Source organism: Ranitomeya imitator, chromosome 3 (assembly GCF_032444005.1).
Source record: "Ranitomeya imitator isolate aRanImi1 chromosome 3, aRanImi1.pri, whole genome shotgun sequence".
NCBI classification, from domain to species: domain Eukaryota; kingdom Metazoa; phylum Chordata; class Amphibia; order Anura; family Dendrobatidae; genus Ranitomeya; species Ranitomeya imitator.
In genome coordinates, this window is record NC_091284.1 from 580,889,080 (window position 1) to 580,913,643 (window position 24,564).

A 24,564-nucleotide genomic window follows, 5' to 3' on the forward strand; every position below is an offset into this window, starting at 1 on the left:
TGTTCTGAATAGTCACTATTTTTTCAGACGTAAAAATTCTTTTCCACTGAGTAATTTGATCAAATTGCCCTTTTTTTTTCAAAAAAATGGTTTTATGGTTTCACATATGTATTGCACTGGTGACCTGTGTTCATGCTTCTGTGGTGGAAGTATAGCTGAACTTTGGGATCCTGAAAAACTCAACAAAACCTGCATTTTGTAAACAGCTTCTTTACTGCCAAGAGAGCAGCCTGCAGAAAAAAACACACAGCAAAAATGCAACATATGAACATAGCCTTAGGGGCCAAAATGGTCCCTTTGTCACAGGTTTGTAATAGAATTGGTCTTCTAAGATCGGCCAGTTTGAGGCCCTGCTAAAAATTATGCATTTAGGCACAGGCGTTTAAGTTACGCGATTACCTTCTACCATGCATACTCAGACCTGCTTTTCTAGATCAGTTGTTCACATTATAACTAAACAGGAAGAAACAATAATCGATCTGGCTAGTGGCCTGGTAAATAGTGTGGCTTAAGCTACTTTCACACTAGCGTCGGATTCGGCCCGTCGCATTTCGTCGGGCCGAGATTCCGACGCTAGCGTTTGATGCGCCGCACAACGGGTGCAGCGGATGCATTTCTCCGGCGCATCCGCTCCCCCCATTGTGAGGTGCGGGGAGGTGGGGGCGGAGTTCTGGCCACGCATGCACGTTACATTTAACATTTTTTGCTCCCGGCAGTCTGCCACAACACGGCGCAACCGTCGCACGACGGTTACGACGTGTGTCAATACGTCGCAATGCGTCGGTAATGTTACTCTATGGGGCAAAAACGCATCCTGCAAACAACTTTGCAGGATGCGTTTTTTCCCCTAAACGACGCATTGCGACGTATTAAAAAAAACGCCAGTGTGAAAGTAGCCTTAGGCTAATTTTAGAAAGAAATATGATCACCAACCCTAATCAGTAGCTGAAGTAACCATGGTCCTGCAGCAGCTGAGGAATATCTCACATACAAGATGTCACTTCCCACAATAAACTCGCTTTGTGATTTTAAGTCCCCTGCATTTTAATCAGGGCTGTGAAGTCTTTAAATCAAACCTCTGATTCCTCAATTTCAGCAACTCCACAGCGCTGCCCCACTACTGAGCATGCACATAAAGTGCAGCACAGATTCATCTCAGCTAAAAGCCGAGATCATCAGATCAGGAACAGTACAGACATTTAGAGGACATTTCATAACTTTCCCAAATTACTATGAAAAAAATTTAGAGTACATACTGCATTGAATTACCGTTCCAAATTTATTATATATTTTAGGAATCAGTCTGTCCATTTTATACTAACTCCACCAAAATGGTCACCGACTCCACAGCCCAGATCCTAATATTACATTATATCACTTTGCTCTTTAATATCCTTCCAAATCCGTATGTGAAAATAACCAAAAAGAAATGGACACAGGAGCATATCAAGGAATATATTAACGATTTTATTATTATAATTTCATAAAAAAACAAAAACATAAAATGGAGTAAGATGCAAGTAAAAGGCCCCCCACCCCGAAGAAGCAAACCGCGAAACACGCGTTGGGGCCTGCCTCTTCCATGTCCTGTGGCAGGTTGGTCACTGGGTTGTCAGCTATTTGCATTTTGCCTTATTGGTTTCCCTAAAAACTAGGGGTGATTGACATTAGGACTCTCTACTATATCTATTCGCTGTCATTACTTTATTAATCATGTATTTGTTAATTTTTTTATACAGCTGAAGTTAATTATACATAATCGGGTCTCTTTGACCATATATGTCATTGATTGTTGTTTACATCTAGCTCTGTTTTATATGTCTATTTTCTGTGGTTCCCATTATCAGTTTCCTGGAACTTTCCCTTGAATACTAAAATTACTAGTTCTTTACTAGTTTTCTTACTTGCAAGGGCACTTTATATTGCCCCACTGACTATACATATACAGTGGGGAAAAAAGTAATTACCGTATATACTCGAGTATAAGCCGACCCCCCTAATTTTGCCACAAAAAACTGGGAAAACTTAATGACTCGAGTATAAGCCTAGGGTGGAACATGCAGCAGCTACTGGTAAATTTCAAAAATAAAAATAGATACCAAATAAAAGTAAAATTAATTGAGACATCAGTAGTTTAAGTGTTTTTGAACATCCACATTGAATCAGGAGCCCAATATAATGCTCCATACAGTTCATGATGGCCCCATAAGATGCTCCATACAAAATACGCCCCATACAATGCTCCATACAGTTCATGATGGGCCCCATAAGATGCTCCCTATTCAAATATGCCCTATATAACACTGCATAAAAGGTTAATGATGGCCCATAACATGCTCCATACAAAATACGCCCCATATAATGCTCCATACAGTTTATGATGGGCTCCATAAGATGCTCCATATTAAAATATGCCCCATAAAACGCTGCACAAATGTTGATTATGACCCCATAAGATGCTCCATAGACACATTTGCCCTGTATAATGCTCCACAAATGTTGATTATGGCCCCATAAGATGCTCCATACAGATATTTGCCCCATATAATTCTGCACATGGCCCCATACAGATATTTGCCCCATAAAATGCTGCACATAGCCCCATAAGATGTTCCATACAGATATTTGCCCCATATCATGCTGCATATAGCCCCATAGAGATATTTGCCCCATATAATGCTGCCCATAGTCCCATAAGATGCTCCATACAGATATTTGCCCCATATAATGCTGCACATGGCCCCATACAGATATTTGCCCCATATAATGCTGCACATAGCCCCATAAGATGCTCCATACAGATATTTGCCCCATATCATGCTGCATATAGCCCCATACAGATATTTTCCCCATATAATGCTTCACATAGTCCCATAAGATGCTCCATACAGATATTTGCCCCATATAATGCTGCACATGGCCCCATACAGATATCTGCCCCATATAATGCTGCACATAGTCCCATAAGATGCTCCATACAGATATTTGTCCCATATAATGCTGCACATGGCCCCATACAGATATTTGCCCCATATACTGCTGCACATAGCCCCATAAGATGCTCCATACAGATAATTGCCCCATATAATGCTGCACATGGCCCCATAAGATGCTCCTTACAGATATTTGCCCCCATATAACGTTGCACATGGCCCCATAAGATGCTCTATACAGAATTTGCCCCATATGCTGTTGCTGCATTTAAAAAAATAAAAAATTACATACTCACCTCTCAGGCCCCCGGCACTTGCTATACTCACCTTTCCCGTTCCACCGCCGCTGTGTCTCCTCGTCCTCCGCACTGACTGTTCAGGCAGAGGGCGGCGCGCACACTAATCGTGTCATCGCGCCCTCTGACCTGCGCGTCACTGCAGAGGACAGGGAAGACGGAGCGGCGCCGACGGTGGAACGGGGAGCAGGTGAATATCGTGCACTGCCCCCGCCATACTCACCTGCTCCTGGCGCGTCCCTGCACGTTTGTTCCCTGGCGCAGGCAGCTTCTTCTTGTAGTGAGCGGTCACATGGTACCGCTCATTACAGTAATGAATATGCGGCTCCACCCCTATGGGAGTAGAGTCGGGTCCATATTCATTACTGTAATGAGCGGTACCATGTGACCGCTCACTACAGGAAGAAGCTGCCGGCGCCGGGGAACCAGGGACGTGCAGGGACCACGCAAGGAGCAGGTGAGTATTATTACACAGCTTCGCTCCCCCTCCCCTGCCGACCCCTGGGTATGACTCGAGTATAAGTCGAGAGGGTTACTTTCAGCCCAAAAAAGTGGGCTGAAAATTTTGGCTTACACTCGAGTATATACGGTAGTCAGCCACCAATTGTGCAAGTTCTCCCACTTAAAAAGATGAGAGAGGCCCTAATTGACATCATAGGTATGAAACTGTTGTGAATTCTGCTTCTGGGTTCCCTCCAGTGGTTGTAGGTGGTAATGCAGTTGTCCATGAGTTGCAGTCCTGGCCAGGTGTATCTGCTGATTGCAGTTCTGACTGCGGTATTTAGGTGTGCAGGATTCATTAGTCCTTGCCAGTTGTCCATGGTTCTGGGAGGTTTTGGATCCTTGTCTGGTTCCTCCTGCCTTGCTGCCAATTCAGCAAAGATAAGTGTCTGGTTTTTGTTTCTGTGGCACACATGCTGTGTGCTTAATAATTATGTGCTATTCATTTGTTTTCTCTTGTCCAGCTTAGATTGTGTCAGTGTTTTCTCAGTCTTGTTGGATTCTCTGGAGTTGCAGATATACGCTCCACATCTTTAGTTAGATGGTGGAATTTTTTGTATTTTCTGCTGTGGATATTTTTGGAAGGGTTTTAATACTGACCGCTTAGTATTCTGTCCTATCCTTTCCTATTTTAGTTAGAGTGGCCTCTTTTGCTAAATCCTGTTTCCTGCCTGCGTGTGTCTTTTCCTCTACTACTCACAGTCAATATTTGTGGGGGGCTGCCTATCCTTTGGGGTTCTGCTCTGAGGCAAGGTAGAATTCCTATTTCCATCTATAGGGGTATTTAGTCCTCCGGCTGTGTCGAGGTGTCTAGGATTTGTTAGGCACACCCCACGGCTACTTCTAGTTGTTGTGTTAAGTTCAGGATTTGCGGTCAGTACAGTTTCCACCAACTCAGAGAAAGTTCCATGCGGCTCCAAGGTCACCGGATCATAACATGAAACTATGAGAGTCAAAATAAGAAAACAAATCTAGAAAATCACCTTGTCTGATTTGGCAAGATTTTTTTTTTGCAAAATATGGTGGAAAATAAGTATTTGGTCATTAACCCCTTCACGACATGCCCCGAACTAGCGCATGTCGTGTATCCCCCTTTGATGTGGGCTCCGGCGCTGAGCCCACATCAAAGTCGCGACATGTCAGCTGGTATGTACAGCTGACATGTGCGTGCAATAGCGGCAGGTGGAATCCTGATCCACCTGCCGCTATTAACCAGTTAAATGCTGCTGTCAAATACTGACAGCTGACAACAATTCAGCTACATAGCAGCGATCTGATGATTGATTTTTTAATCCTTTGTGCATTATATATACCTCTCTAATCGTTTGAATTGTTAATTGTGTGTTATCATTGAACTTTGACACTGACATCTGACCTGTTGGTGCTCTTTTTTTTGTAACCTAGCAAAACTATTTATACTTGTGATGCCTGTATATTCTGTGTGGTATTTCCTGATGAAGGGGGCATGAGACCCCTGAAACGCGTTGAATAAAACCACTGTGAATCAACTATACTCTCATAGAGGCTATTGAAGCATGGCAAAAGTTCAAAAAAATGTTTTAAAAAATATGAAAAAAATAAAAATATAAAAGTTTAAATCACCCCCCTTTCACCACATCCAAAATAAAACAATAAAAAAAATCAAACATACACATATTTGGTATCGCCGCGTTCAGAATCGCCCGATCTATCAATAAAAAAAAGCAATAACCTGATCGCTAAACAGCGTAGTGAGAAAAAACGCCAGAATTACGTTTTTTTGGTCGCTGCAACATTGCATTAAAATGCAAAAACAGGCAATCAAAAGAACGTATCTGCACAAGTGTGGTATCATTAAAAACATCAGCTCGGCACGCAAAAAATAAGCCCTCACCCGACTCCAGATCATGAAAAATGGAGACGCTACAGGTATCGGAAAATGGCGCATTTTTTTGTTTTTTAGCAAAGTTTTGAATTTTTTTTCATCACTTAGATAAAAAAATAACCCAGACATGTTAGATGTCTATGAACTCGTAATGACCTAGAAAATCACAATGGCAGGTCAGTTTTAGCATTTAGTGAACCTAGCAAAAAAGCCAAACAAAAAACAAGTGTGGGATTGCACTTTTTTTGCTTTTTCACCACACTTGGAATTTTTTTCCCGTTTTCTAGTACAAGACATGGTAAAACCAATGATGTCGTTCAAAAGTACAACTCGTCCCACAAAAAATATGCCCTCACATGGCCATATTGACGGATAAATAAAAAAATTATGGCTCTGGGAAGGAGGGGAGCGAAAAACGAAAAGCAAAAACGAAAAAGGGCTGCGGCATGAAGGGGTTAACAAAAGTTAATCTCAATATTTTGTTATATATCCTCTGTTGGCAATGACAGCGGTCAAATATTTTCTGTAAGTCTTCACAAGGTTGGCACACACTGTTGGTGGTATGTTGGCCCATTCCTCCATGCAGATCTCCTCTAGAGCAATCACTGCTTTGGGCCTGTCGCTGAGTAACACGGACTTTCAATTCCCTCCAAAGGTTTTCTATGGGGTTCAGATCTGGATATTGGCTAGGCCACTCCAGGACCTTCATATGCTTCTTACGAAGCCACTCCTTTGTTGCCCTGGTGGTGTGCTTGGGATCATTATTATGCTGAAAGACCCATCCACGTTTCATCTTCAATGCCGTTGCTGATGGAAATAGGTTGGCACTCAAAATCTCACGATACATGGCCCAATTCATTCCCTCATGTACACGGATTAGTCTTCCTGGTTCCTTTGCAGAGAAACAGACACAAAGCATGATGTTGCCACCTCCATGTTTCACATTAGGTATGGTGTTCTTTGGATGCAACTCAGTATTCTGTCTCCTCCAAACAGGACAAGTTTCATTTTTACCAAACAGTTCTACTTTGGTTTCAGATCATAAGATATTCTCCCAATACTCTTCTGGATAATCCAAATGCTCTCTAGCAAACTTCAGATGGGCCCAGACATGTCCTGGCTTAAGCTGGGGGACATGTTTGGCACTGCAGAATCTGAGGCCCTGGTGACGTAGTGTGTTACTGATGGTAGCCTTTGTTAAGGTGGTCCCAGCTCTATGCAGATCATTCACTAAGTCCCCCCATGTGGTTCTGGGATTTTTGCTCACCGTTCTTGTGATCATTTTGACCCCACGGGGTGAGATCTTGCGTGGAGCCCTGAATCGAGGGAGATTATCAGTGGTCTTGTATGTCTTCCATTTTCTTATTATTGCTCCCACAGTTGATTTCATCACACCAAGCTGCTTGACTATTGCAGATTCAGTCTTCCCAGCCGGGTGCAGGGCTACAGTTTTGTTTTTGGTGTCCTTCGACAGCTCTTTGGTCTTCACCATAATGGAGTTTGGAGTGTGACTGAGGTTGTGGACAGGTGTCTTTTATACTGATAACAAGTTCCAACAGGTGCCATTACTACAGGTAATGAGTGGAGGACAGAGGGGCCTCTTAAAGAAGTGAGAGCCAGAAATCTTACATGATTTTAGGTGCCCAATTACTTATTTTCCACCATAGTTTGCAAAATAAATCTTGCCAAATCAGACAAGGTGATTTTCTGGATTTGTTTTTATCATTTTGACTCTCATAGTTGTGGTCTACCTATGATGTCAATTACAGGCCTCTCTCATCTTTTCAAGTGGGAGAACTTGCAAAATTGGTGGCTGACTAAATACCTTTGTTCCACACTGTATACATGTTTTTATGTACCTTCCATTTATACTAAATACTTTTTAAAACAGCTTCCCTTTTGTGTGAGAAATATATTTTTTTGCCCTGTTTTTTCCCTCTTATGGTTATATATATACTTACGTATCCCATACAAGTGTGACTCTGCTCGGGCATGGCACTGTGGTGCTGCTGCCCTTTTGATTATCAGTCTTACACTTGCATCTTACTATTTATGTGTTTATTTAATTAAATTATAATAATAAAATAATAAATATATTCCTTGATATGCTCTTGTGTCTATTTCTCCTTTTTGGTTATTTTAACTATTATGAATGAGCTTTTTTTTGTTGACCGGCCCTTTCTGTTTTGGTTTCAAATCCTTATGTGGTCTCACTTTTCTATATTTACAGAAATAATCATGTGTGCCCAGGCAAGTATTTTTAAATCTGCACTGAATTTGACAAACTTGATGACAATACAGTTGAAAGTAATTATGGAAAAGGGAAGTTCAGCTGACACTATCTCCTCCATCATTCTTCCTCAGCATCTGACGTCTCAGTGCAGCAGGAGCGATGACAGCACTACATGATGCCCGCTTTGCTGGGATGTGTGGCGCTTCAGAGCGTTCGCTGTATCGACCGGAACAGCAGGGGAATGAGGAGTATTACATTTTTTTAAAATTGTGGTGGCCATAAAACTATATGGAGAAATATGAGGAGTGCATTATACTGTTTGGAGGACTAAGGGATGTGCATTATAGTGTATAGAGGACTACGGGGAGTGCATTATAGTGAATGGAGGATTATGGGGAGTGCATTATTCTATATAGAGAACTAATGGGTGCATTATATTATATGGATTACTATGGGGGTGCATTATACTATATGGAGGACTATGGAGTGCATTAAACTATATGGAAGACTATAGGGGTGCATTATACTGTATGGAAGACTATGGGGCGACCATTATACTATGATTTACTATGGGGAGTTCATTGTGCTATATGGAGTGCATTGTACCATATGGAGGAATATGGGGTGCATTATCCTATATGGAGTACTATGGGGAATGCATTAAACTATATGGAGGTCTATGAAGAGTGCATTATACTATATTGATGACTATGGGGAGTGCATTATACTATATGGAGGACTATGGGAGTACATTATACTATATGAAGGACTATGGGGAGTGCATTATACTATATAGAGGCTCATGGGGTGCAGTATACTATATGGAGGACTATGAAGTTTATTATACTATATGGAGGGCTTTACGGGGACAATTATAATATATGGAGGTCTGTGTGGGAGCTATTATATTATTTAGAGGGCTATGTGGGGATCATTATAATATTTGGAAGGCTAAAGAGGGCCATTACACAGTGAGGTGACAGGTGGGGCCATTATACTGTATGCAGGCCCTTTACACTGCATGGAGGGCTATGTGGGGACCATTAAACTGTTTGGAGGGCTAGTGGGGCCATTACACAGTGTGCTGACGTGTGGCCATTATACTGTATGTAGGTCATTTATACTGCATGGAGGGCTGTGTGGGGGTCACAGTTGGTAAATCTTACTCTGCTGGAGTCACCATACTTTGTTGGGGGAGTTGAGGTGGGGTACAGTAGGGTCATCATACTGTGCGTGTTGAATGATTTCACTGTGGGGGTATCATACAGTGTTTGTGTGGCATCATACTTAATGGGTACAATGAAAGCAGAATCTAGTGTTTCATTAGGATGACAATTACTTTGTAAAGACTGCAAAGTTGTGGCATATGATCGCCTGCGACCCTGCCGAATATATATATTTTTTTGTGGGGGGGGGGGGGGGGGCAGGGAACTAGAACTTCTCCTATGGGCTCCATGATTTCTATGTATGCCCATGATCACCCCCTAATGATGACACCAACAAGGGCTTTCTTTACCATCTGTTGTAATTGGATTCATCCTCCAGTAGTTCTTAGGCAGGGTTTGCGTTGCGTCAATGGCAATGCGCTGATGGCATCAGTTACACAGCGGCACTAACGTAATGTAACGGATGCTTCAGCGCACCCATTGACTGTCATTATGTAGCGCATCGCTAACGCATGTCATAATCGGCATGCGTTAGCGATGTGCCGTCATTCTGTGACAGACCCTCGGACGTGGTCTGCAGCATTTCCGAGTCCGTCACCGCTGGCGTAGGTGGAGCATCTGTGCGATCGCGATCGCATAATGCGATCTTTAAAAGGCACTAGCGTTGGTGCAGTCCGTTTAACGCATGTGAATCTGGCCTTATGAATCTGGCCTTATGCTGTTAGTTGAGCAAGCTCAGACCCACTTAGAGACAATTTCTTATAAAACATCTGACAGAAAGATTTTGATAGAGTTCGGCTAAGCCGTGATGAATATCTCACTGACACCAGCCGTATTTGCACCTAATTACCCTGACCAATTCATGAAAAACAGATTCACTTATGACAGTGTTTCTCCACTCCAGTCCTCAAGACCCCATAACAGGTCATGTTTTCAGGATTTCTTTAGTATTGCATAGGTGATAATTTCATCACTTGCTCAAGCATTAATTCCATCGCCTATGCAATACTAAGGAAATCCTGAAAACATGACCTGTTGTGGGGTCTTGAGTACTGGAGTTGAGAAACACTGACTTATGACCTTGTCTCAAAGACTCTCTCACTGACAACCATGTTGAAGCACAGCTTAACTATGTGTGTAGGGGAGACCATGATCATGGTCTCAAGCCACCAATGAAATGTGTTGTTTGTAAACAGCATTGCATACTGGTAAAATAGTAGTTCACAGTCACAACATTCAGAACTATCAATTGTCGCCTCATGATAATAAATAAAAATTGCCCATATACAGACGTATCGATCTCTATCAGGAAGCACAAATGAGTAGAGGGAGGGACCTGCAGCACTAAGAAGAAACAATGTGCTGCTAGAAAATGTAAGTGTAAGAATGTTACCGCCCATGTGAAACTGGATGCACAGGGGTGCAGAAGAGATTAAAAAGAGTAACTGTAAAAGAAATAAACTTTATGTTGGGCTTGTACTGTAAATTAACAATAACCGTGGAGATGATGTGCTTTGTAAATAATATTCATAGGTTAAAAAAAGGGTTGGTGGATAGTCCCTGCACTGCTGACAGGATTTAAAACATATATCCCAGTGTAATAAAATGATTGGCTCGTTTTGATGCGTTTCGAAGTACAAATCTATTTCTTTTTCAGGAAAACCACGTGTGGTTTTCCTGAAGAAGAAGTACAGGTAGATTTGTACTTCAAAACGCATCAAAACGAGCCAATCATTTTATTACAATGGAATATGTTTTAAATCCTGTCGGCAGCGCAGAGATCCATAAACCTCTTATAACCTACTGATGTCTGATGGTCACTGGCTGACCCGTGGATCTGCTGCAGCCGATACTGCACTATATGCTGTTTTTTCAGATTAAACAGGTGAGTTTAATCTGAGCGTAAAGCTCACTATATTTCTTGGATAAGACCCTATTTTGCGCTGATCTCTCCTACAGTTTTACTTGTAAATAATATTGGCATTGTGGGAATAACCTTTTAAATTGTGTAAGGTTATCACAAATGCCAAAGGCAGATGGTGTTTCTGGAAGCATGAATGTTATTCTATGTGCAGATTCGCTGCACATGTTGCTTCATACAAGAGATAATCATCAGTTTATTTCAGCTAGATGCATATAAATCTGGGTATGAATGTACTGTACAGTGCAGTAATACTCAGCATTAGCACATTATAAGCAATTACGCCATCGCTTGCGATTATTTTGAGATGTCATATCGTACTTCAGTAAAAAAGAAAGGCAGTGGAATGAATTTGTTTTTGATTATATCACTGAGTGTATTGTCATAAAAAAAGAGGTCAAGATTTAGCTCAGCTTTAGGATGGATTAATGACCTTGAGATGACTTTGACATAAAAGTTCAGCCACAGTGCACCAAGGAAAACGGTTACATCTGTAGTCAAATATTATATTCACAGCCATATCTGCAATGAAAATGTGTTTCCAGTGATACAGAGCTGTCATATCTGCTGCTTAGTACAAATTCTGAAGCCAAATATACAAGGAGACATGGAAGGTCTCAAGTGATACCAGAAGATAAATATTATACAGTTCAGGTCAAACATATGTATGTGTATAGTGGTATTTTTTGTTGACAGATGATGCCATTCTTTATGCCACTGGCAGCTATTATAACATGTCTGTTTTCTATTCTGGAGCATGTATATAAGGCTATGTGCTCATGATCAGGAAAAGCCGCGTATTTTCACTGCCTCCAAAACGCTATGTTCTAATCACGCAGGTAAATCCTCTTGTGCTTAGTGAACCATGCAAATTTAACGCATCTAATGAATGGCTATGGGTGAAACTACGTAGAGGAGACCAGTGTCTCTGCTGTCAAAAAAAGACATGCTGCGGCTCGTAAATCCGCACCGCGGGGCTGTCTACGCAACAGTAAATAGAGGCACAGTAGGCACGGGCTTTCTATAAATCCCATCCATTGTGCTTGTAATGAAGAACAAAGCGTTTTGGATGCAGCACAAATCCTGATTGTGGGCACGCAACCTAAGAATCTGTAACGCTGTCATTCCTCCTGGTAGTGTGTCAATATATAACATGGCACTACTAGCACTGTTAAATTGTGTTCCCCATTGAAGGTAAAGTGATCCCAGCTGGGTAAATAACCTTTTGCACCGGCGAGTGTCATTATGGCCATTTTAAAATGTTATGGTTAAATTCAATGGCCATCGGTATCCGGATCACACACTCATTGAGCGCCTGTAATTTCTAGTAGGTCTGGAGTCTGTAAATGGGGGAAACCTTTGTGTGTCGAGCTGTGCATGCATCTTTTCCTTACCCTGGGTCATATTGGGTCTGTCAGGGTGTAATGCGGTGCTGACAGTTAGAATAGTGCAGCTTTCTATGCTATTCTTCCTGCCAAATCGCACAGAATTGCTTGTAGGCTCTGGATGGAGTTTCTCTTGGCTGCGTTTACATTTATAATCCCTTCCTTAGGGGTACGCCGTTTGCACTTTTTGTAATTAGTGGGTACTGGGAGAGAAAGGGTTGAGAAACTAGCATTATTCCTTTGGCTCCTCTAGTCCACCAGGAATACAGACATTTAGATCTTCACAGCAAAAGGATGTTACAATGTCTTCCACTACCCAAGAGCACTATAGCGGGCTGTTACAATTAACCTCTTTACTTCAACAAACCACCAGGTAGGAAACTTTTTGTCTTGTCAGTGGGAAAAAGAAATAAAAATATCACAAAAATTTACATTTGGACATAGACAATTTGGGAGAAAAATGTCTGTTATGAAGTTAAAGGTAATGGTGCAGTACAACATAAGACCGAGCTCGCTGACACCAGTAGAACCTGAAAACATAACCTTTTTTCCAATACATTCAGATCTGTGGATGGAAAAATGACATATTACAATAGGAAAATATAAATTACAAGAAGCAGAATAACAATGTCTGAGCTCCCCAAATATGCTGACAATGTGCACTACACCTGTACAGAAAAGGATTATCAAGTAAAAATGGCTAAGATGGCACAGACTGAACTGTGTCCCTTTGTGTTTCCTGGACTTAAAGGTTAATAACTAATTACAGAGCGCAGTCTCATTCTCCAAACCTATTAATAAACTCCTCAGCTTATTAAACCCATTCTGCATGCACTCTCGGCTGGCATGCTTAAAAATAGGATAAACCAACTAACTTATTAAGAAACCTATCCCGCTAGAGGAGACAATAGGAAAGCTATTACCGTGACTCACAACCTTCCGCTCCAATGCAGAATTTAACCAAACACATTGAATGGATGTGAAAGATGGACATGTACGAGACCAGTTCTCAACAACAGTGTCCTAAGCCAAATAACCCCAAAAATACACACCCCCTGGATTAACATCCAATTTACTAAACATAAAAAGGATCAGAAGTGAATTCTTAAATTAAGTATCCCTCTTTGAGCGCATTTAAGCTTTCAGGGCCAATGTTCTGAGCTATTCAATGTCATAATATCTATTTTCAGGGGTTAGAGCCCCTCTGCCAAAATAACTACCGTAATAAGTATTTGACAGGCAGGGTCATTAGTACCTGGTGTAAAGGAGGTCATCTGCATTAGATATTAGGAGATATGAGTATTCTTATTTGTAAAATGTCCTAATTTGAAAGTTTCAGACATTGAGTCCCAGCAAGGGAAGATCAAATATTTATAGCACATTTATAAATAGAAGAGTTAGGGTACGCTCACACATTGAGGATGCACTGGGGATCTTATATTTGGATTGTTGGGGAGTGAGAATTTCAAGTCAATTTATGCTGTATGTTTTCATTATGGATTTTACCCTTTGCAATGCATTGGGTGCATATGTGGCAAATATTCACCAGAATAGAATGGTAAGTCTCGTGTGGGGTTATCAAAATACTTTTATGTTTTAATATGCAGTTATGAATGCTGTTGATCAGTCGTGTTCCGGACTTCTGGCATCATGTCTCCTATTTTGGATGCAGAGAGCTCATGCCAGTGGTACTGTCACGGTTCCACCCCTCATGGTGTCTGAGATGCAGTTACTGACAGCTCGGCCATCAAATCAGGTACAGGGGCGTGCTGAAGCTATCAGTACTTTTATTGACAGCTTTGCCATCCAATCTGGCACAGGGGCATGCTGAGCTGTCAGTGTATTGATTAACAGCTCGACTATCCAATCTGTGACTGGGAGACGTCTGCTGTCTCCAAGTGTTCACTATCAGAGGTGATTGCCATGCTACTTAACTGAGCGGCTTCTCACAGACCTCTGCCAGAGGTGCATTCATCTAGTAGGTTTGTGCTCCCTGTGCCTTGAGTTCTGTATGCTTGATCATTTTCTGCCTGACCTTGGACTTCGCTCTGACCATCCGACTGTTTAACCCCTTCTGCTGTCATCCGTTATCCTCCTGGTTTTCTGACCTCGGAACGTTACCCGACCATGCTTTTGCCTTTTCCTTCTGTTTATGACGTACTCTCCTGGCTTCTGACCTTGGACTCCTTGACCATTCTGACTCATGGCTTGGCCGTGAGAAGTGACTAGCGTCACAGGTACGGTACATGACTTCTGCAGTCACTAATAGTTGGCAGCATGTATGATGTTCGTCCTTCGTTTTCGAAGATGACCATGACTTCAGGGTTAGAAGAGAATTAATAGTTATGGGCCCGGAGGTGGCTGATGAGTCCAATCCGGGCCCTGAAGGTTCGCCCACATACTTGACATAAGAAAGCAATTGTGGTCAGTACACCAGATTCTACTTGTGCCTTGCGCACAGCACGCTTTCTTTTTGCATCACAGATTTTCCTATCTTCAGCTACACGTGCTCCTGAGGTGATCCTGCCCCGCCAACCTGGACGATCCAGGGCAAGCTCTTCCCATTCACTGGTGTTGACTTCCAGGTTTTTGAGAGACACCTTAAGGCAGTCTTTATAGCACTTCTTCTGCCCCCCAACTGCTCGCTTTCCTTGGCACAGTTCTCCGTACAGCAGTTGTTTCGGAAGTCGGCTGTCAGGCATTCTGACCACATGTCCAGCCCACCTGGCTTGGACTTTCGGCAGGAGAGTGTAAACGCTGCAGAGCCCAGTTTGTTCTAGAATTGCTGTGTCCGGGACATTGTCTTGCCACCTGATGTGGAGGAGTCTGCGGAGGCAACTCATCTGGAAATGATTAAGCTGTTTAGCATGCCGGCTGTACACTGTCCAGGACTCGCTAGCATAGAGAAGTGTGGTGAGGACCACCGCGCAGTAGACCTTCAGCTTGGTGGTAAGGCTGAGTCCCCTTCGTTCCCAGACGTTCTTACGCAGTCTCCCGAAGGCCGCACTGGCTTTGGCGATTCTGTTATTAACCTCAGCGTCTATGGTTACGTCACGGGAAAGTGTGCTGCCTAAGTAGGTGAAGTTATCGACTGCTTTGAGGTTTTGCTCCTTCACCATGATACGTGGCTCCTTGTACAGTTTTCCTGGAACCGGTTGATACATGACTTCGGTTTTTCTAATGTTGATCTCGAGACCAAAACGGTCGCAGGCTTGCGAAAAACAGTCCATTTCATGCTGCATTTGCTGTTCTGTGCTAGCGTTAAGTGCACAGCCATCAGCAAATAGTAAATAGCTTTGTACTGTTTTTTATTTTTAATTTGAGATGCTGGTGTCACGAGTGTGTTTTACAACTTTAGGCTACTTTCACACTAGCGTCGGGCTCGGTCCGTCGCAGTGCGTCGGGCCGAGGTTCCCGACGCTAGCGTTGTCTTCGCCGCACAACGGGTGCAGCGGATGCTGCTTTTCAGCGCATCCGCTGCCCCATTGTGAGGTGCGGGGAGGAGGGGCGGAGTTCCGGCCGCGCATGCGCGGTTGTAAAAGACGGACACGTCGCACAAAAAAATGTTACATGTAGCGTTTTTTTGTGCCGACGGTCCGCCAAAGCACGACGCATCCGTTGCATGACGGATGCGACGTGTGGCAATTCGTCGCAATGCGTCGTCAATACAAGTCTATGGGGAAAAAAACGCATCCTGCAAGCACTTTTGCAGGATGTGTTTTTTCTGCAAAACGACGCATTGTGACGGATTGCAGTTAACGCTAGTGTGAAAGTAGCCTAATATGTGAATGTCTAACTGCTTACCTAAAAAAACCCACCTAAAACGTAAATATCTTTATTAAATATACCAATGCTAGAAAAAAAACCTAAAAAGGGGATCGTTCATAATTGAAAAAATTGAATGATAACCTGGTCCCAAAAGACGACAAGTGATGCTGAGAATAATAGATTAAAGCTCAGCTATCTACATAATTAGTAACCAAAATATTGGAGTACTAAAAAGACCCCAGAAAAATACCTCAAAACTATTGACAGTATCTTTGATATAGAAGTAAGGCTACGTTCAGACTAGCGTTGTGCGCCGCTGCGTCGGCGACGCAACGCACAACGCACGCAAAAACGCGGCAAAACGCACGCAAAAACGCTGCGTTTTGCGACGCGTGCGTCGTTTTTTGCCGAACATCGGACGCAAGAAAAATGCAACTTGTTGCGTTTTCTTGGTCCGACGCTTGCGGCAAAAAAGACGCATTTGTCGCAAAACGCAACAAACAAAAACGCATGCGTCCCCCATGTTAAACATAGGGGCGCATGACGCGTGCGTCGCCGCTGCGTCGCCCGACGCTAACCCGACGCACACTAGCACAACGCTAGTCTGAACGTAGCCTAATAGTGTTTATATCCACCCAAGAATATTTTCACTAACAACCGATGTGCAGAAAAGAGTGACCTAGCTGTTGTGAATTCTGCTCTTGGGTTCCCTCCAGTGGTTGTAGGTAGGAATGCAGTTGTCTCTGAGTCGCAGTCCTGGCCAGGTGTATCTGCTGATTGCAGTTCTGACTGGGATATTTAGGTGTGCAGGATTCATTAGTCCTTGCCAGTTGTCAATGTTTCTTGTGAAGTGTTGGATCACTTTCTGGCTTCTCCTGCTTAGCTGCCAATTCAGCAAAGATAAGTGTCTGTTTCTTTTTCTGTGGCACACAGGCAGTGTGCTTATATTCTGTGCTATTCATTTGTTTTTCTCTTGTCCAGCTTAGACTGTGTCAGTGTTTTCTCAGTCTTGTTGGATTCTCTGGAGTTGCAGATATACGCTCCACATCTTTAGTTAGATGGTGGAGTGTTTGTATTTTCTGCTGTGGATATTTTTGGAAGGATTTTTAATACTGACCGCTTAGTATCCTGTCCTATCCTTTCCTATTTAGCTAGTGTGTGCCTCATTTGCTAAATCCTGTTTCCTGCCTGCGTGTGTCTTTTCCTCTACTACTCACAGTCAATATTTGTGGGGGGCTGCCTATCCTTTGGGGTTCTGCTCTGAGGCAAGATAGAAATTCCTATTTCCATCTATATGGGTATTTAGTCCTCCGGCTGTGTTGAGGTGTCTAGGTTTTGTTAGGCACACCCCACGGCTACTTCTAGTTGCGGTGTTAAGATCAGGGTTTGCGGTCAGTATAGTTACCACCTACTCCAGTGAAAGTTTTCATGCTGCTCCAAGGTCACCTGATCATAACACCTAGCCCTAGGTGTAATTACTGTCTGGACACCTACCTAGGTGCGGAGTTTGGCACCCTAAAAAAATTCGAGAATGGCGCCCCCACTCGTGCGATGGCTGACCCTATCTCCTGTTATAACCCTATGAAGCAGATAGTCAGAAACAGAGGGCCAGATGGCCTGTAATCCTGTATAATATAAAATACTGTGAATATAGGGTATACAAGATCAAAAATGGTAAATATATATAAGCAGGAGAGGGTACAATCAGCCTAAGTCACTCACGCCACATGAGTTTGGGGATTAACAGATATAGTAATCCCCAAATATACAGTAATATAAACCTATATCAAACAAAATGTAAATTGGTACTGTCACACAGTGACCCTCATAAATATTCCAATGAATGCACAGTCATAGCCTGCATGATGATACATAGATACTACCACACATGTAAAGGTATACGTTTATGATGGTTTATCCCATTAAACATCAGAGTACTAGTAAATAAAGTTCCAAGATTAATCATACTCATCTGCTATTGTGTGCAACAAACATGCAGGCAACTGGGCATCATGATGACAACAATCCTTAGATGAGAAAGGAAAGCTCTAAACAGGCTCTCAACGCGTTTCCCCTCAGAAGGTTCATCAGGAGAGATTGATACTGGCTTTATGATCAGAAGTCATGGCAAAAAATGAGGCTGCAAGACTCTCCTGGCTTCTGACCTTGGACTCCTTGACCATTCTGACTCATGGCTTGGCCGTGAGAAGTGACTAGCGTCACAGGTACGGTACACGACTTCTGCAGTCACTAATAGTTGGCAGCATGTATACACATGTATACAAAGACCAAGAGCACTGCTGAAGGGTCAGCACTAAATCACTGCGGAAAAGACTAGTTTTGTACTTTTTTTTTTTTTTTAAATTTGAGATGCTGGTGTCACGAGTGTGTTACATCCTCCTGGGAGATCTGGGGTTAGAAGATCATTATACATTGTGAATCGCAGGTCTTCAATTTAGCCTGTGCGCTTTGTTCCCCATATTAAATGGACTTCGTTTCCTTTGGCGCTAAAGAGGACTCTTTGTATGCTGGTTAAAGACATTCAGCTCCATCTCACAGCTCCTCCTGACCTGCTCATTTTCTCTCTCTATAAAACCTAGCCAGACCTTCTCATCCCTGCTTATAAAGTTTTTCTTCCTGGTTTGCTGAAGTTGGAGTTCGTAGTTGCTGCTGGAGATTGTTGTCTGCTGTTTTTGGGTGTATGGTTTCTTTATTTTTCTATTCCCCTTTGGATTGTACATTTGTATCCTTTCTTTTATTCCTCTCTACCCTTGCTGAGTACAACAGGTTTCGACTTCTTAGAATCTTCCTCAGGTATAATGTCATACATTATACCTGAGGAAGACTCTAAGAAGTCTAAACCGGTTGTGTTCTAGTTTGAAATAAAAATCATCCTTGAATCAGAATATCGAGTTCCATCATCATCCTTCAGGAGCGCATATTGCTGGGAAAAATATTTACAAAGTGTTATCACTTATAAAAGCAAACTGAATGGAAAGAGGAATGGAGTGATCCATGAATTGGATCTATATGCAGTATATCAAGACACCAAAAAGGTGAGTGGATTCACACTGAGTATACACCTTTGGAAACTACACTCAGAAGTCTGTGCTTCCCTTTTATCTCCCTATAATCCCCTCTTGTTTTATACCCTTGCTGAGCGTTTTTGTATGTTAGTTGCTTTTTGTTATCCCTGTTTGTCTTATGTGTTTATACACTAACATATCTGTACTAGGCCTCCTGGGGAGGGGGACAGCTTAAGGTACCTTCACATTAAGCGATGCTGCAGCGATATAGACAACGAGCCGATCGCTGCAGCGTCGCTGTTTAGGTCGCTAGGAGACATCAAACACCGGCAACAGCTGAACAATGCAGGAGCGATCCAGTGACGTACTTCTCGTTCTCACTGGTTGTTAGCTCCATGAAAAACCATTGCAGGCATCGTTGCTTTTGCTGTCAAACATGACGAATCACGCCGACCTGACGACCAAATAAAGTTCTGGACTTCTAGCTCCGACCAGCGATGTCACAGCGGGATCCTGATCGCTGCTGCGTGTCAAACACAACTAGATCGCTATCCAGGACGCTGCAACGTCACGGATCGCTGTCATTCTCGTTGGAAAGTTGCTCAGTGTGAAGGTACCTTTAGGACAATAACAGGAGCATAGTAAGGTCTGAGACTAGAGTCTCCATAGCTTTAAAAGTACCCCAAGGACAGAGATAGTTAGGGTCCCAGTTCCAGGGACAGTTTGAGGCCCCCCTTTCTTACTGAAGACCGTCACAGCGTAACAGATAGATAATCCGTTCAGTGGCTCACAGTGCTTATGTCTGAACCCCCCCACAAAATGGGAGTCTGACTAATGCATTGGTGGGGCCATAAGCTATAATGGTGCAGATAGAGCAAACGTGTGTTCTGCCGTGCATCATTTTTAAGTGCGTGCACCTACCAGGGGCGGACACTCAGAAGTAGTAGACTGCAACACAATTTGTTGCATTTGGCTAAATTGTTTCTCTTGTAAAATTCTTTAAAAATAACCTCAGTAATTTAGGATTGTCTTACAACTTGACCCAATAAAATGTAAAAAAAAATTTTTTAATTTAGAACATTTTCTATAGTCAAATAAAAAGCAAACGATGTTCGATCCGGAAACAATATCCAGATCTATGATGTGTAATTTGTCATACAATTAAAATGTAATTTTCATCTACTCTGGTTGTACCTGAGGTGATAATCCCGTAACTCTGACCTCTCCATCTGCTCAAGAGGAAATGAGGAAATTGTACCACACAGAGTATCAGGATTACCAGGGTGAGGGGGAAGCACAAATGACAACTTCAATTGAAAAATTTTATTTTGTCACCAATGTTATGAGAAAATCAGTTGAATTGGTACAAGAGGAAAATATAAAAATGGACAAAATTAAAGTAAATACCGTATACATTTATCCACTGGAAGCACAAGTTACAGTGAATTTACATACCGTATCTACTTGAGTATAAGGCTATGTGCACACGTTCAGGTTTTTTTGCGCTATAAAAACTCATTAAAAATGCATACATTATGCATTTTATCATTTAGAATGCATTCTGCATGTTTTGTGCACATGGATGCGTTTTTTTCCGCGGAAAAAAAACGCGTCGCGGTAAAAAAATGAGCATGTTCATTATTTTTGGGGATTTTCTGCGTTTTTCCCGCAATTCTATGCATTTGGGAAAAACGCACAAAAAACGCGAAAAAAACCGCATGCAGATTTCTGGCAGAAATGTCCGGTTTTTGTCAGGAAAATTTCTGCAAGAAATCCTGACGTGTGCACATACCCTAAGAAGAGTTTTTAAGCACATCTTTTGTGTGCCGAAAACGCCCCACTTATACTCAAGTGAGGTGTCCAGAAGATGAAGGGGGAGCGGCAGCAGTGGGTCATAGGAGTCAGGAGCTGACTGCTGCGGCTAAAGCCTGTGCCCGCTGCTAAACAGAAATTAATATTTACTGCACTGACAATGAATATTCATTTCTTTGTAATAACGTGCACTGTGTCAGCTGCAGCAGCCGGCTCCTACAGCTGCCGGGCGGTCACGTGTGCCCACTACTTAAGACAAATGAATATTCGCCTCTCTCCACTCCCATGGGCATGGAGAGAGGTGAATATTCATTGCTCTTAAGTAGCGGCAAGCGGGACCTCCCGGTGGCTGACACTGTGCTCTGCTTGATAACAATGAATACTAAGTGCCCTCTGTGCTCATAGTTCCAGTGTGGGGAGCAATGAGTATTCCAGCAGCTGTGCTCTGCTTGTGAGCAGCGCATGACGTCCCTGCCATGCATTGCTTACAAGCATAAAGCAGCTGCTAGCACCGGAAGAAGATGCTGCGAGGGAGCGCAGCGAGGTAAGTATAATGGTTTATTTTTTTATGTTTTTTGATGGGGGCAAATCATACCTAGATAAGGATGGGGTCATGCATACACGGATAGGGATGGATCAACACATACAGATAGGGATGGAGCCATGCATGCAAGAATAGAGATGGAGCCATGCATGCAAGAATAGGGATGGAGACATGCATGCAAGAATAGGGATGGAGCTATGCATTCAAAGATAGGGATGGGGCCATGCATACAAGGATAGGAATGGGGCCATACATGCAAGGATAGAGATGGGGCCATGCATACAAGGACTGGGATGGAGCCATGCATACAAGGATAGGGATGGAGCCATGCATACAAGGATAGAGATGGAGCCATACATACAAGTATAGGGATGGAGCCATGCATACAAGGATAGGGATGGGGCCATGCATACAAGGACGGGGATAAGGAGCCATGCATACAAGGATAGGTATGGAACCATGCATACAAGGATAGGGATGGAGCCATGCATACAAGGATAGGGATGGAGCCATGCATACAAGGATAAGGATGGAGTCATGCATACCAGGATAGGGATGAGGAGCCATGCATACTAGGATAAGGATGAGGAGCCATGCATACAAGGATAGGGATTAGGATACAAGCATACAAGGATTGGGATTAGGAGCCATGCATACCAAGATAGGGATGAGGAGCCATGCATATCAGTATAGGGATGAGGAGCCATGCATACCAGGATGGGGATGAGGAGCCATGCATACAAGAATAGGGATTAGGAGACAAGCATACAAGGATTGGGATAAGGAGCCATGCATACCAGGATAGGGATGAGGAGCCATGCTTATCAGTATAGGGATGAGGAGCCATGCATACCTGGATGGGAATGAGGAGGCCTTGCATACCAGGATGGGGATGAGGAGGCTGTGCATACCAGTATGGGGATGAGGGAGCCATGCATACCAGGATGGGGATGAGGAGGCTGTGCATACCAGTATGGGGATGAGGGAGCCATGCATACCAGGATGGGGATGAGGGACAATGCATACCCGGCTTATACTCGAGTCAATACGTTTTCCCAGTTTTGTGTGGTAAAATTAGGTGCCTCGGCTTATGCTCGGGTCAGCTTATACTTGAGTATATTGTGTATATACGGTAAGTAGATAATTGGGGAATAAGCATTTTTAAAAACACTCATTCCTAATTGTCCGCCAATGTAAATGAAAAATAATTCTTATTGGCAGTACAAAACTTTGTGTAAATTGGGGAAGTGCTGCCAATAACATGATACTATATGGGTACAGAATGTATTAGTGATCGTTCTATCCTCATCATTGGTTCTTTGGTCTTGTTACATAACCAATCAGCTCTCAATACTGAAGGGCTGAAATTGTAAAGTCTGAATGCATTATCAGGCTCTCTATGCATTTGCCAGACAGTCTTGATCGGCATCTGACAGTCTCGACTGATATAATAGACTATCTAATTCTGCTAAGTTTTCACTTGAAAAATGTCATTTTTTTTCCTGTAAAACATGACAGAATCTGCTACAGAGGCTTTGTGAGCAAAACCTGAACCTCCAGACAAAACCTGGAAAATATTTTGGTTGCAAACCTACACTTACCAACATTTACTTCTATATTGGCTGTCAAACTGGCCACAATTTATAATATGGTTTAAAAACAAACTACCGCTCTTGTTTAAAAAAATCCCTGAAACACAAACTAAAGGGCACCTTGAGGTTGTTAATTGATGTCCAAAATTGTGCACAATAGCTATAAAGATTTTTTTTACTTCATTGGGTATGCCATAAAAGTTTGATCAGTAAGGCTGCTTTCACACATCAGGTTTTTGCTGTCAGGCACAATCCGTCGAATGTTGAAAAAAACCGGATCCGTCGCAGATTGTTAAAAACTGATGTGTCGGATCAGTTTTTTCAACGGATCCGACTAGCTGATCCAGCTAATTGGATCCTAAAAACATTGGAGCATGCTCAGATAAAAAAACTGAATCCGGCGCTGGATTCTGTCATGTGACGGATCCAGCGCCCATAGGCTTCCATTGTAGCAAAAGCCGGACGGCACCGGCGCTGTCTGTTTTTTTTGCCGCAGACAAATCACAAAACGTGAGGCCATCCGGCGCTAATATAAGTCTATGGAAAAAAACCCGGATCCGGCGGCATTCTTCGCCAGATCAGTTTTTTCGAAATTCGCCAGACTGAGCCTGACGGCAAAAACCTGATGTGTGAAAGCAGCCTAAGGGGTCCAGAGGAATAAAACCTCACAGAACCAAGAGCCTAGACTCAGGCACCACGGATTGACTGGAGTGGTCCAGTGTCCCACAGTTGTGCTATTATCACTGCAAAAGGAAGTGTAATCTTGTGGGATCCGCCAGTGTCGGGATCTTGTGGGGATTGGGAAGGGGATCAATGAGGTGAGGATTGCATCCCTTTTTAATAATAGCACAACTGTGGGACACTAGACCACTGCAGTCAATCCGTGGTGCCTGAGTATTTCTGATCTTATACAAAACATTTACTCGTCACATTGGTTATGGCAAAATGAAACACTTATCATACAGTGCACATATAATAATGCCATACAGAACCTAAATAAAACCTAAGCAGATTTTACTTTATTAGGCAAAGCAACAGACAAAGCAAGCTCTGCTGGAGGGGTGTTGGGTCACTGGTGCGGAGACTCACATAATGAGTAGCGCACTGCCTTCTTGTCATGGGACACATCTACGTTATGCCTTTCCAGGACACCCCGCTTCCTACAGTGAATTGGGACATGGATTTCTTTAGTTTTTCCTCACGGCATGTAATAGATGGTTGGAAATAAACGTTTCACATTCACATACCATGCGGTCTACTCCATGATTAAATGAAGCGCCACGCTGTGACAGACTCTTTAAGAACGATAGATTTGAAAGTTGATAAACTCTTTAAATGAAGTGAAGAACATTTTCAAGGTGCAAAATGCAGAACAGTCAATTACAGGTTAATTATTCTATGAACTGCAGCTATTTTAGTCGGTTGTAAGTATGTCATTGTACTAATTATTTCATTCTGCACTTAACAGGAATTACATGCTCCTAATTAAAATCCAGAAGCACACTTTGTCCGTTTTTCCTTGG

General features: G+C 42.8%; 1 protein-coding gene across 19 annotated transcripts in view; it reads right to left on the minus strand.

The window, feature by feature from the left end:
* MBNL2 (muscleblind like splicing regulator 2) overlaps positions 1 to 24,564 on the minus strand; it is a 257,926-nt gene that overhangs the window by 68,954 nt on the left and 164,408 nt on the right. The gene's annotated exons all lie outside the window — the stretch shown is intronic.